General features: G+C 43.6%; 1 long non-coding RNA gene across 1 annotated transcript in view; it reads right to left on the reverse strand.

Moving 5' to 3' along the window:
- Nucleotides 1-11,711, reverse strand: part of LOC118690412 (uncharacterized) — a 117,489-nt gene extending 105,778 nt beyond the window's left edge. Inside the window, exon 1 of the long non-coding RNA XR_004980774.2 lies at nucleotides 11,516-11,711. This is a non-coding gene — a long non-coding RNA (uncharacterized LOC118690412). The remainder of the gene's footprint in view (nucleotides 1-11,515) is intronic.
- Nucleotides 11,712-11,953: the final 242 nt, after the last annotated feature.

The raw sequence follows: 11,953 nt of genomic DNA on the forward strand, positions 1-11,953 counted from the left end.
TCAGCCACCCACACTTCCACAAAAAAACAGGAGAAAGCTGAAATTTCATTTTTGTAAGCAAGCACATGGCAGGATCAGAGAGAAAAAAAAAAAGGGCTTTAAAAACATTTAGTTTGAGTCATCCCATTAACACACAATAATGTTAAACCAGGCAGATGAAAAATCAGGAGGAATCACAGAACTGCACCTATAGGCAACAACTGGAAATGCAATTCAGAGACAGGAGGTGGAGAAACTGGTTATTTTCCTCACACACCACATTTATAACTCCCTTAGTGCTTTCTAAGAATAAAGCAGTTGTACATAAGAAAAGCCTTAGGTAAGACCTTGACTCCTTGCTGGATTTCCACATTGCACATGGGGACTCCAAACCCAGTTTTCCCAGAGTGGGCTGGAGGAGTTCATCTCACCAGGTAGGCATCAGGGTGAAGGTGGCACATTGTGTCTGTGGAACAGTTCAGTGAAGGGAAAATGGTGTGTTGGGAAGTACAGCCAGATGGTGGGAGACAGATACAGAAAACCAGAATGACCCTGACTCAGGGGCTGAAACAAAGTGGAGAGGGATAAAAATATCCTGGTGTGTTTTTCTAGAGGAGGAGCGAGTCAGTTTTCATAGGTGCCATGACACTGTGACATCCAAGAGCATGGCAAAATGCAAACAAGGATGGAAATTTTCCATGGTAAGACCTGGCTTCTAATGGTTGTTGTAAAACAAGAGTTTTTGGAGGCATAAACCTTCTTACCTTGGGATTCAGACCATAATAAGGGTGCAGCCAGCCCTATGTGAGCCACACAAACCCCTCTGTGTCAATGACACCCTCACCAGGTCATCCTCCCTTGTCCTCATGTGAGGCCACAACACAACCCCTTTTAATGATATTCCAGATCAGCTGCCAGCTCCTTCTGGTGTCCCTGGAAGTCATAAATTGGTTGCCTTGCCTGGCTGATGTGGAGGGCAATGTGAAGCTGCTACCTCAGAAGGACAAAATAAGAAAATCTGTGTTCCCTGCTCTGCCTTTCCTCCCACTGCTTTCATCAAGCTGATTTTCTGATGAGTGAAGCAGGCATTTAGGGACCATGTTACAGACACTCAGGAAAAGAAGAGCAAAGGTTCCAGGGCCCCTCCTGGCATTGCTAGCTAACAGACTTTCCTCAAGGTGGGAAGAATAGGGAAATCTATTTAAATTCAGGTAATAAAAAACCACATTCTTCCTCTATACATCTATTCCATCCATCCTCTTCTATCTATTCTTGCAACCTTTAAGATGAATAATAAATAAAAAACCAAAGGAAGACCTGATATGCTTTTCTAGAAAATGTTTCCCCTTCAGCTAATAGCAATATATCTTTACACCTACTCAGTCAATTTTTAATCAAAAGTAAAAATACCCTCTTTGACTTTTTGTTCAGAATATCAAAGGCAATTTTCAAAGGTCTTAATAACGCTTAAGCACCTAGACTCAGCTGAAAATTTGTGTACATTGCCTACTGAATTACTTCTATGTATGCCTCCAAAAATCTCATCATACATCCAGAGATAGACTGTGTGATGCAGTGAATTAGCTGGATATAAGCAGGAATGTAATGTTAGTTCAGTGCTTCACCAGGGCTCATTTATCCTGTTTAGAAATATGCTTGTCTGCTTATCCACCTAGTTAGGATGTGATATTACTCCCTGAAAATACACCCTGCAGGTAACAAGAAACACACAGAAAGCAATTTCACTGTAATTGATTCCTTTGTCAAAATGATGTAAAAACAAACTAACTTCATAAATATCTATAGAGCAAATCCACACTTCATCACAAAGATAAGCATTAGATCTCTTGAGTTATTGAAGATTTATGCTAACATATATGAAAAATCAGAATGCAAAGACCAGAATATGTGTCTGTTCACAAAAACAGAGGGATGATGCACATACAGACATTGCATCTCACACCTTAATCACTAAAGGTATAGCTGTGAGCAATGCCTTGTTCCACAGGAGACCAAGTACCTATATCCCATCACCAAGATCCTCCAGTAATGATGTTTCATGTACTGGGAGTGCATCCCACAGCAAAGACAATCCTGAGAGCACAGCTGAACACCTCTTCTCCATCATGCTCAAACACTGGTGACATGACCTTCCTCAAGATGCTGTTCTGGAAGGTGAAAAATGTTCTGGAAGATTCTTTCAGCTCTACTGTGGGTTTTGGTGTTGTTTTTTGCGTGTTTTTTTTGTTTGGTTTTTTTTTTTAGATTTTAAGAACCAGTCCCTTAAATGTGGATCAGTGATCTTTACCCACAGCAACCAACAATCCTCACTGTAACCAACAACTCAGCTGAGTAAATGATTGTAAGTAGCAACAAAATGTTGCAAGTTTCCCTTTTTTTGAGGCAAATTGCTTGTTTGACTTTTTTTAACAGAAGGCATTTAGAATTGACCACATATTCTGCTCAATCAGACCTTGATCTCAGAAGCTCTTTTATCCATCATTCATATTTATCAAGAGGTCTTTAATTCCTTGAATAGACCTTAGAGAGCATTTTGGTTCCTGTGTTTGTGCTTTAACTCATTAGGCCGCTGGTACACAGCAGCCATCCTGGTTTCACCAAAAAAAGTAAACCAGAACTTTTCAGAGCTTGGGTTTTAAGGGTTTTCTAGCAAGTCTCCTACAACCCTAAAGCAGCTTCTGCAAACTTTCATTTTGATCGCTCTGCATGAGAAGTTTCCAAATTCTTTACATCTGTAAACTCCTACAAATGTTCAGATGGAAATGTGGCCCCCTGGGGCCACAAATTTGAGTCTACAGATGGGAAGCTTTTGTTTTCCCAAGTTATTTTCCATGGGCTTGTAAAACCTAATCTTTAGATCGACAGGGTTCCATGGACCACAGCTTGAAAATCTCCGCAGTAACTCACAAAAAGGTTACTCTCTCCTGACATGCAGGGACAGGTGCTGCTCTGCAGAAGAAGTAAAATGCATTCTTACTGTAAAACTGCACAAATGGTACACAGGATCACAAAAGCATCCACGTCCACAAATCCACAGAAAATACAACAGAGAGCATATTTGTGCTGGCTAAAAGACTAATGTCTCAGCCTTGCAGTTATTCCTGCAGGGAACTGAAGGTTCAGACTTCCCTTTGCATCTTTGTGACATCACCGTATGGAGTGCTCAGAGAGGAAAGGGTTATTTCCCTTTGCCTAGGGTTATTTCCCATGGTCCCTATTCACATAGGAATAATTTTACAAATATATCCTCCATGCAATGAAATTTTAGGAATGCCTAGAAATGGCTCGAAGGAGAACTAAATAGGGAATTCCAGAGGGAAAATGTCCCTCCTCCACTAAAAATTTTAAATTTCAACTATTTAAAATTTCTTAGTTTGATTGTCTGTAGTCATTGCTTGGAAATAGAGATTTCCATTGAACTATTAAGAGACAAACTGCTTAGAGCTCTAAAATTTCAGAAATCATGGAATTTGGGAAAGAAAAACCAAACAAGCATACAAAGCCTGTTGTCCTGTCCTGCATGTCACAGATGAGCCTTATGGCCTTCTTTGGAGGAAGGTAATAAATCAGTGTTGTCCAAAAGCACCCCAGAAGCCAGCAGAAATTACCCTTTCTCAGAACTCTACAGCACCAGTGCCCCTTTCTGCATGGATTGTCTGGGAAATCATCAGCTGGGTGACATGAGTGAAACCACTTTACACCACAGCTGCCCAACCCCAGTTTGCCAGCACCTCCCAGCCTGCCAGGAAAGTGTGGGAAGGATAAACAGGGGAACTTTTGAGGTCTTTTGAGCCTTGCATAATTAATAGAATTATGCAAGTTAGATTTACAGACTAGCTCAGTTTTTCCAAAATATTATGGCATATCTTCTGCATCCTCACATTTTCCTCTCTCTTGCACCCAACCCCACACTTAACCACATCTTGCCTTCCAAGAACAGGTCCTCCCATAACGACTCAAGCCTAGTTTGTGAAGGTGCTTGTGGCTTCTTCTCAAAAAGCCCTCACAATTCTGGAATTTTCCAGTTAATTTCTCAGTGGTGTCACATCTCTGAAGGAAAACAGGTCCAAGACATATTTATGAATGACATATTTAGCACCTCTGCAAGCTTTCCCTCTTTTCCTCCATCCCTGCTCATTATTTCCAACACATCTCTTGTTCCCTTTCAAAATTAACCTGTGTTAATCTGTCGGTCATCTCCCACCCTGTCCTGTGTTGTATCTCCTTCCCAACATTTCCTTTAATCAATATTCCCTCCAGACACAGTAAGTGCACTTCTTTTTATAAACAAATCTGCTCTCACCCAGGAGATTTGACATTCAGACAAACTAAACTTCCCTCTTCATCTAAATAATTTAAGGGATCTGCATCCCTTATCAAAGACTAATATATCAGGCACTGCCAACAAGGCACCTTCATTGTTCTTCAGTGCACATTGAAAGTACATTCCCTGCTTGGCAGAAGAGCTCTGTCAAGAGACAGTGACTCAAAGATTTCTTCACAGAGCTGTTGCACCATAAAAAACACCAGCACAAGTCCACCAACAGAAATTGTTGTTGTGATCACCTGCCCCAATGTGCTGCCCAGCAAAAAGGGAAAATCACCCAGAATAGCCATGACCAGACACTGTCTCATAATCGTGCTCATGTAAAACTTCTAATACTTAAGGCTCCCCTCATCTTCAGATAAATTTTGAATTAGCCTCCCTGATGAGCTTACATTTTTCATTTAACCAGGAATTTGTCTTCTGGTAATCACCAAATATTACATCTGTTCAGATAGTGATGCCTTTGTTCTCAAAAAATCTCTTTCCCATTTGAACTCTGAGAACATCACCTCTGACCTCTTTTTTTGAAAAGTTTTAGCTCAAGGCAGGTTTCGCCTTGCTTGTATTTCTGCACAAGCTGTTTTTGGAATAGCGTTTCTAAATGCTGGATATCAGAGCAAGAACAAACTCCACCTACACAGATACACCCCACAGAACTTTTCTGATGTCTTTCCCCCTCTCCTGCAAATGTGACCTCCAGGGCACAGCCTTTTGATCCTCTGTCCTTTCTCTGGTTGTGGATGGACACCAGCTCTGCACGACTGCTGCTGTCAGGGGAAGCTGAGATCTGCAACAACTTCTGAGGACAAACTTTGAGGCTGGTCCATTGAGGATAAGAAAAAAAAGCCAGAACTTACGACACAGAGAGCAGACTTTAGATCCAAAGTTTTCAGCCTGGACTGATGTCCGTGACCTCTTTTTAAAGATAAGCTTTTCAGAAGGGAGAAGCCATTAGTGGTGATCAGAGCTGTTTACTTTTCATAGAGCTACAAGTGAAGACAAATGAAATTTCTCCTTTCAGATGCTGGTGCCCAGGGCAATACCTCTTACTTATAAAAACAACTTACAAGGTGCTGGGAAAATCTTCCTGTCTCCTCATCATTCCCCCTGCCTTGGTGCACCACATTCACTGTAATAGTATTGGAAAAGATAACCACGAAACATTATCCTGTCTTTAACAACAACAAATGTAAGTGCTGAGGAAGGTAGTCAGCACCAATCACTTTAGAAGAAGCATTAATAGAATGAAGTGCACCGAAAGCTGGTTTTTCATACATTTGCTGAAGCTCTGAAGCAAAAGGGTATATTTTCTTCCAGAACTACAGGGCTGAAACAAAGTACTTTCCAGAGACAGAACAGCTGAACCAGAAGAATGAGAAAATTTTATGGCATCTTCAGCTCCCACAGCCAATCTGCCCCATCTCAGGCCTTTCATTTCATAATTCTTCCACTGAAACTGAAGCTCTCCCAGTCAATGTCATGGAAACAGAGACTGGATGCAACTTCCATCCTTCTCTTTACCATGAAGAGGGGCCAGGGAGTGCCTGATGATCCCAACATGTGGAAACATGGATTTTGGTGAAATCATCTGCTATTAACTGAGAGGAAGACATTCCATCATGACCAGGCAGTGAAAGGACTGTACTACTAATTTCAATCCTTTAATGTTAATGAAAGAGAACTGTTGCTGTCGAAACTAATAAGGGATTTTTTTTTCACTATGCCATTTATATAGTAGAAGGAATTGTAAAATAGCTTAATGATGGATAACTGTACTGCTGGAGCTTCCTTAGTTTGTCATTTCATACAAAAGGATCTCAGCCACCATAAAATTAAATTTCTCCACATTGCAATTGTTCAGCAATGAGACAAACCAAATTTTCTGCTAATTGAATGCAGTTAGGTACTTATATATTCATAGCGAGCTGGTGCTTTCAGCACCATTGCACTCTGACTCTGCAGGAGCCTTCCCAGCAGCTGTGTTGAGCCAGTAGAGCTGGTGTGGAGCTGGCACAGCCACCAAGTCACCCACAGAGCTGTCAGCATTGGCTGGGAGCCCAAGACGCCACCTTGGTCTTGGTAGGGGCATGGGTTTGCTTTCCTTCCTTGAGAAGCCCCAACCTGTTCTCTTGGGAATGTTTTCTAGAGACTGCTCTTCTTGCTTTGCAGAAACAGGACTAGACAGCCTGAAACACACCCTGATTCCCCCAGCTCACCAGTGGCTGAAGGTTACATTTTGCTAGATCATTATCCTCCTGAATTTCAGAGCATAGCTATTCAGGAACCTCTAACATGCAGGTTTCTAAACACAATTCCTCATTGCCTGGCACTAAATAAAAAGAACAATTCAAGGTAAGACACACTTCATGAATGCCTGTGTTTTGCCTTCCTTGCTCCAATGGGGATGCTCTCTGGATTGATGTGAGCATTCCACAGAGCACCCTGATCCTCTCCCAATAGTCAAAGCAAAACAGCCCCTTAAATGCTAAATCTCAGCCTCTCTCTCTCTCTCTACATACTTGATTAGATTTCTCCAGCATTTGGCAGACTGTGATGTTAATTCTAGACACTCTTTCTTTAAAATCCCATCCCTCTCCTTGAGTTTGTAACCTGTGTTTGTCCAATTTTCCTAGCCTGGTATGCCCTGGAGTTGTTGATCTAGCGAGGTGTCTGCAGTCAGACCCCAGTGAAATACCAGTGCTTTGGTCCTGTTTTGTTCCAGGTTATCCTCCCTCGTTCACCAGTGAATTACTCTTGCACATGAGTCTTTCAAAAGGAGAAAATGTGCCAGCTTTCATCTTTTCCATTTCTAAGGGCTAGAAGGTAATGAACAGAAGAAAGAGACATAAGAAATGAAGCCAGCTCGTAGCTGTACGGGGGAATTTGCATCCTGCCAGCTGACAGGTAACCAGGGTCACACAACTGCACTCTGCAAATCTGTTTCTTATTCACTGTTGTCAAATTTGCCACATCAGTCGAAGTTCCAAGACTTCTTAATAAGCCACTTACAGCCCCAGCTACTAGAATTATCCTGTTCAAAAATTTCCGGTATTCATTTTCTGAAAGTACTTTTCTCATCTCCATGGTTGCACAGAGCAGCTTGAAGCAAGTATACATTGAACTCAAAATAACATATGTTTAAAAAAGCCTTATAATTTCAATCCTCTTATGGTCTCTGAGTAATAGATTTGATATTTTTCAAAACTTGCATTTGGACAGATTGGGTGTTAAATATGTGTCTGTGAGTCTGTACACACATGTGTACACGTACATGTGCACATGCCCATCTTTTCAGACATGATCTATCCAAAAGGACATAGATGAAAATGAAGAAAAACACAGCAGTGCTTTCAAAGATTAATTTGGGAAGACACCCATTCCAGTTCTATATATTGCCATGTTAAGAATAGAAGCAATTCACAAATGCCTGAAAGCCCCAAAAAAACAGGCTGCTAACAAAGTGCTGTCAGAGACAAGCAGAGCAATTTCAACTTGACTTATTGTGTGAGGAACCAAAAAGCAAGGGTTAAAGGCTGTCAGAGGCCAAAGCATGAGCTTTCTATCCTCTAACAACTAACTTGGACAACAAATTTGAGCTAGGTTTCTGCAAGTATTAAGGTATCCAAACTTTTTCTGATGGCAAATGCCCCTGAAAGACTGATGTTGCTGTAGATCTACCCCTACTCTCCCTGTATTGAGAGAACAGGTACCAATAAAATGCAGTTCTACTTTCCCTCCTGTTCCAGAAACTTTCCTGCTGCTTGGATTCCTCAGAATGGAAAGCATGGGTCAGTTATTAATGATGGAATTAATTTTATGCACAGCATTTCAGGGAAGTGCATTTAGCCATTTTGCAGCCCTTCATACCAAGGTCAGTTTTATTCTCCACATACAACAGTGAGCTTTGCTGAGATCTGTGTGAGCTGCCAGCAGGACTCTGCTCACACTGGCTGTCCATTAATCTGCTGATTAGTTTAGTCACTCACAACATTCTATTTCCACTTTATACTTTCACTATTGTCTTGTACACTTCCTGTATTCCAGAAGTATTATGGGGATCTTTTATTAACACATACACACTGGGATGAGATTTAATCTCTTTAATTTATTATCTATTGTATTCCTAGTAAAACTTTCTTTGCAATATCCAGGCAGCACCCTGATGGTAAATCACTGCTGAAAGACAATACAGAACTGCAAAGTATTCTTTATTAAATGTTTTATTTTATTACTAAAACTCTTCAAATGTCCTTAATATATTTTTCAAGCTGTTTTCATTTGGCAGTGAAATGGCTGATCCTTGAAAAGCTTTTTGTCTTAGTGCTTAAACCAGTGAAATCTGTATTCACTCCTGGGTGAATTTCCCATGGTTTCCTAGAGCAGAGATTATTGACATTTTCACTGGTTGCTATGGAGAGGGTCACTGCACACATTTAGTAGCCTGGGAATTGAACATGTCCAAAGGGTCTCATGAAGGATGGCTTGGTCTTGCAAAAGGGTTTTCAGCTTTGGCCAAGAGCTGATCTAGAATCTGTCATGGAGGGAACTGCATCTTCTAAAGGTAAGGAGAAGTGAGAGAATCAAGGTCTTGTGGAGAAAGCCACACATTTCTTGAGCAGTGAAACCTGGGACACCACAACCAGTGAAGTTCTTGGCTCCAGGACTCCAAAGGGGGCTTTACCCCTGCAAGCCTGGCTCAGTTCAGAGCTTTTCTCCAGGACTCAAAGCTATGCCCAGGAGGGCATCCAGCTGCACAGCTCCACCACAGCCTGACCTGCCATGAGGTGTTCACTGCACTTGCCCACAGCTGCTTGTGCTGTGCAGCTCCTCAAGCCCAGTTCTTCCAGAACCTTCTCAGGAGCCCTCTGAAAACTGGACCCAGAGCCAAGCTGCCAACTTGTTTATTGATGAGCTGTTCCTCAGAGGGACTAAGTGAAATACCTGTTGGGAAAGACCTCACCAAACTGAGAGCATTAGCTGGGCTCAGCGTGTTTTTTGTCCCTTCTGGTACCCATTCTGACTGTCAGTTTGCCACAATGCAGTAGATTAGTGATGTATTTCTATAAAGCAGGCTGAAAAATACTGGCATTGTTCTACACTGTTCTTAGATTCTTTGGAGTGGAATTGTCTTTTCAAACTGCCTAGACCTTTTAGTTTGATGTAGTACCATTTAGCAACCCTAAGGATCAACCACCTCACAAAGGAAACAAACCTCCATATAAATGTCTTTAGTTTTAATATGGTTTTTAGGCCAGGATTTTTTTTTATTATACGGCCAATATTTATCATATATGTACACTTCCAGACTAAGTTTCTCTAGCCTTTTCAAGCTCCAGTTTTCAAGACGAACTGCTTACTTAATTGCTACTAGGACTTCTTATAACTCATATATTTAATTTTTAACTGACAAAAAGTTACTAAATGTCTCTTATGAGGCCTAAAGACAGCCAAATTTTTACAGGACTTAAACCCAGGAGTCCCGAGTCTTGTCCTGTGTCTTAAGCTCCAAGAGCACAGCAGTCAAACCCAAGAGATTCATTTTGCCATCAGCCTCCCCATGGAGCTGGCAACTGTTCTAGGATGCCATATTTTTAGCAAGCTTTGTTGCCAGCATGGTGTCTGCAAGGTTTCAGAAGGTTCAGGCCACACAGGGAGTGAAGGGCTCATCTGTCCCCTCCCAAGGGTGTCCCTGCTGCCCCTGCCTCCCTGCAGGTCTCTGCTTGGAGCAGGGCAGAACACACTGCAGGCTCTGTGCCTGTGAAATTCAGCAACAAGGCTCACTTTCAAGTGACACAACCAGCTCTGAAATGTCAGAACAACCCAGGAAATTAACTGTCAGATCAAGAATAGCTGCTGAGGGTGACCCCTGCAAGCTGAAGCAATGGCACTCAGGAGTAGGTCATGTTCCAGAGACACTGCCAGGACAGCTTCTCCTTTTCCCCTCCAAAGATCACAGCCCACATGGCTCAGGCTACCAAGGAGCACTGAGGCACAGAAGGAATCCCTACTGAGAGCAACCAGCTGAAAGCCTTGGTTTCTGACCTGTGCCTTTGCAGCCCCACCTTCCTGTTCCCTTAGATGAGAATCCAAAAAAAACCATCCATACCCAGAAGAGGGTTTGCCATAGAGACTGGGGAATGACAAGAAGACATTTGCTTTTCTCATTTCTAAATTCTGGTCTCCTAGTTCTTTTCTATGCCTTGGCACCCTGATACTCCCCACTGCAGCCCTGCAGTCCAGTTCACCCATATCCCACCAGCAAGCAGTGGAGTGGGAGATGGTGCCTGTCTGGGAAAGCCCAAAGGTGAAGTGCAGGTTCACCCTGCCTTGGGTGATGGCAGCTGAATGCCCCTTTTCCCATTCAGGCTATGACTTCTTGGTGCCTTCAAGTCAGCTGCAAGCTGTCCCTTGCAGTCAGGTCACTGCAGCCATCTCCTACTGGCTGTAGCTGCAGCCCATCTGTGACACATGAGCTGGTGGGAGGCACAGCTGCCTGACAACTCCATGAATTGGGCAGCCCTGAGCACACCAGGGCTGGGAATAAGGCCCCTTCTCTGTCACCACTCTGAAATGGAGGTCCATTTTCCAAAAAAACCCACAGATGAAGCTGTGGCTATATCAATGCCTTCATTTTCCCCTGCAAAACACACCCTGTGCACACAGCAGCTCTGGGACAGACCCCAAGGCCTCTGCAGCTGGGGAGAAAGGTTTATCCAGCCAGGGGGCCCAGTGGGGACTGACCCCCCAGAGAAAACCAGGTCCCTTGGATGTCTTTCTCTTGTGTGAAAAACATTTTCCCTGAAGTCATTTACAATATGAACACTGTTTCTGTCCTTTCTCCCCACAGAAAATCCCTGCTTTTAACAAAGACTTGAAAAGGGAGAGAGAAAAGGGCTGGACATGTCAAAGGCTGCTATTATTACTGCCTCCTTGTGACAGGCGCAGAGGAAGGTGGCTGCTTAAATTCCTAAGACAGACAGACAATGATAGGTAGCAGATGGATGGACGGGCTCCTGCTGGGAGCAGACAATGAATTTCATTTTGTTACAGCACATCTACTGCAGAAGGGGGATGATACTGCAGTATGTGTGCCAAGTTCCCTTTGCTGGAATGGATCCTGCACAGACCAGGCTCGCACACAGCAGAGATTTTATATATTAAACAGGAAAGAAAAAAGGGCTGACTTACAGCTTTTGTCTTCACAATCCATTCACAGTAAAAACCTAACGGGAAAAGGAGGACTGTCCCACTTTCTGCAGCGCCAGGAGATGCTGTCGATAGAACCAGTCCCTCAGACGCCTCACGGGTTTGCACAGAGATCGCTTTTCCCCTCAGCGGAGCACGAGCGCTCCTGGAGAGAAACTCGGGAGCGCCGGGAGCGGCCCCGGCTGATGGCAGGGACACGGCTGGGACCCGAGAGGGAAAACCCCGGCAGGGACACCCCGGCAAGGGGACAGCCCCGGCAAGGGGACAGCCCCGGCAGAGCAGGGGACAGCCCCGGCAGAGCAGGGGACAGCCCCGGCAGCCCCCCCCGTCCCCGGCAGCCCATCCTGCCCGTCCGAGCCGTGCCGAGCTCTCCGGAGCCTCGGGGCTGCAGCCCCTCCCGTTTTCCAGCGCTGTCCCCTC

This window comes from Molothrus ater, chromosome 10 (genome assembly GCF_012460135.2).
Source record: "Molothrus ater isolate BHLD 08-10-18 breed brown headed cowbird chromosome 10, BPBGC_Mater_1.1, whole genome shotgun sequence".
Taxonomy (NCBI): Eukaryota; Metazoa; Chordata; class Aves; order Passeriformes; family Icteridae; genus Molothrus; species Molothrus ater.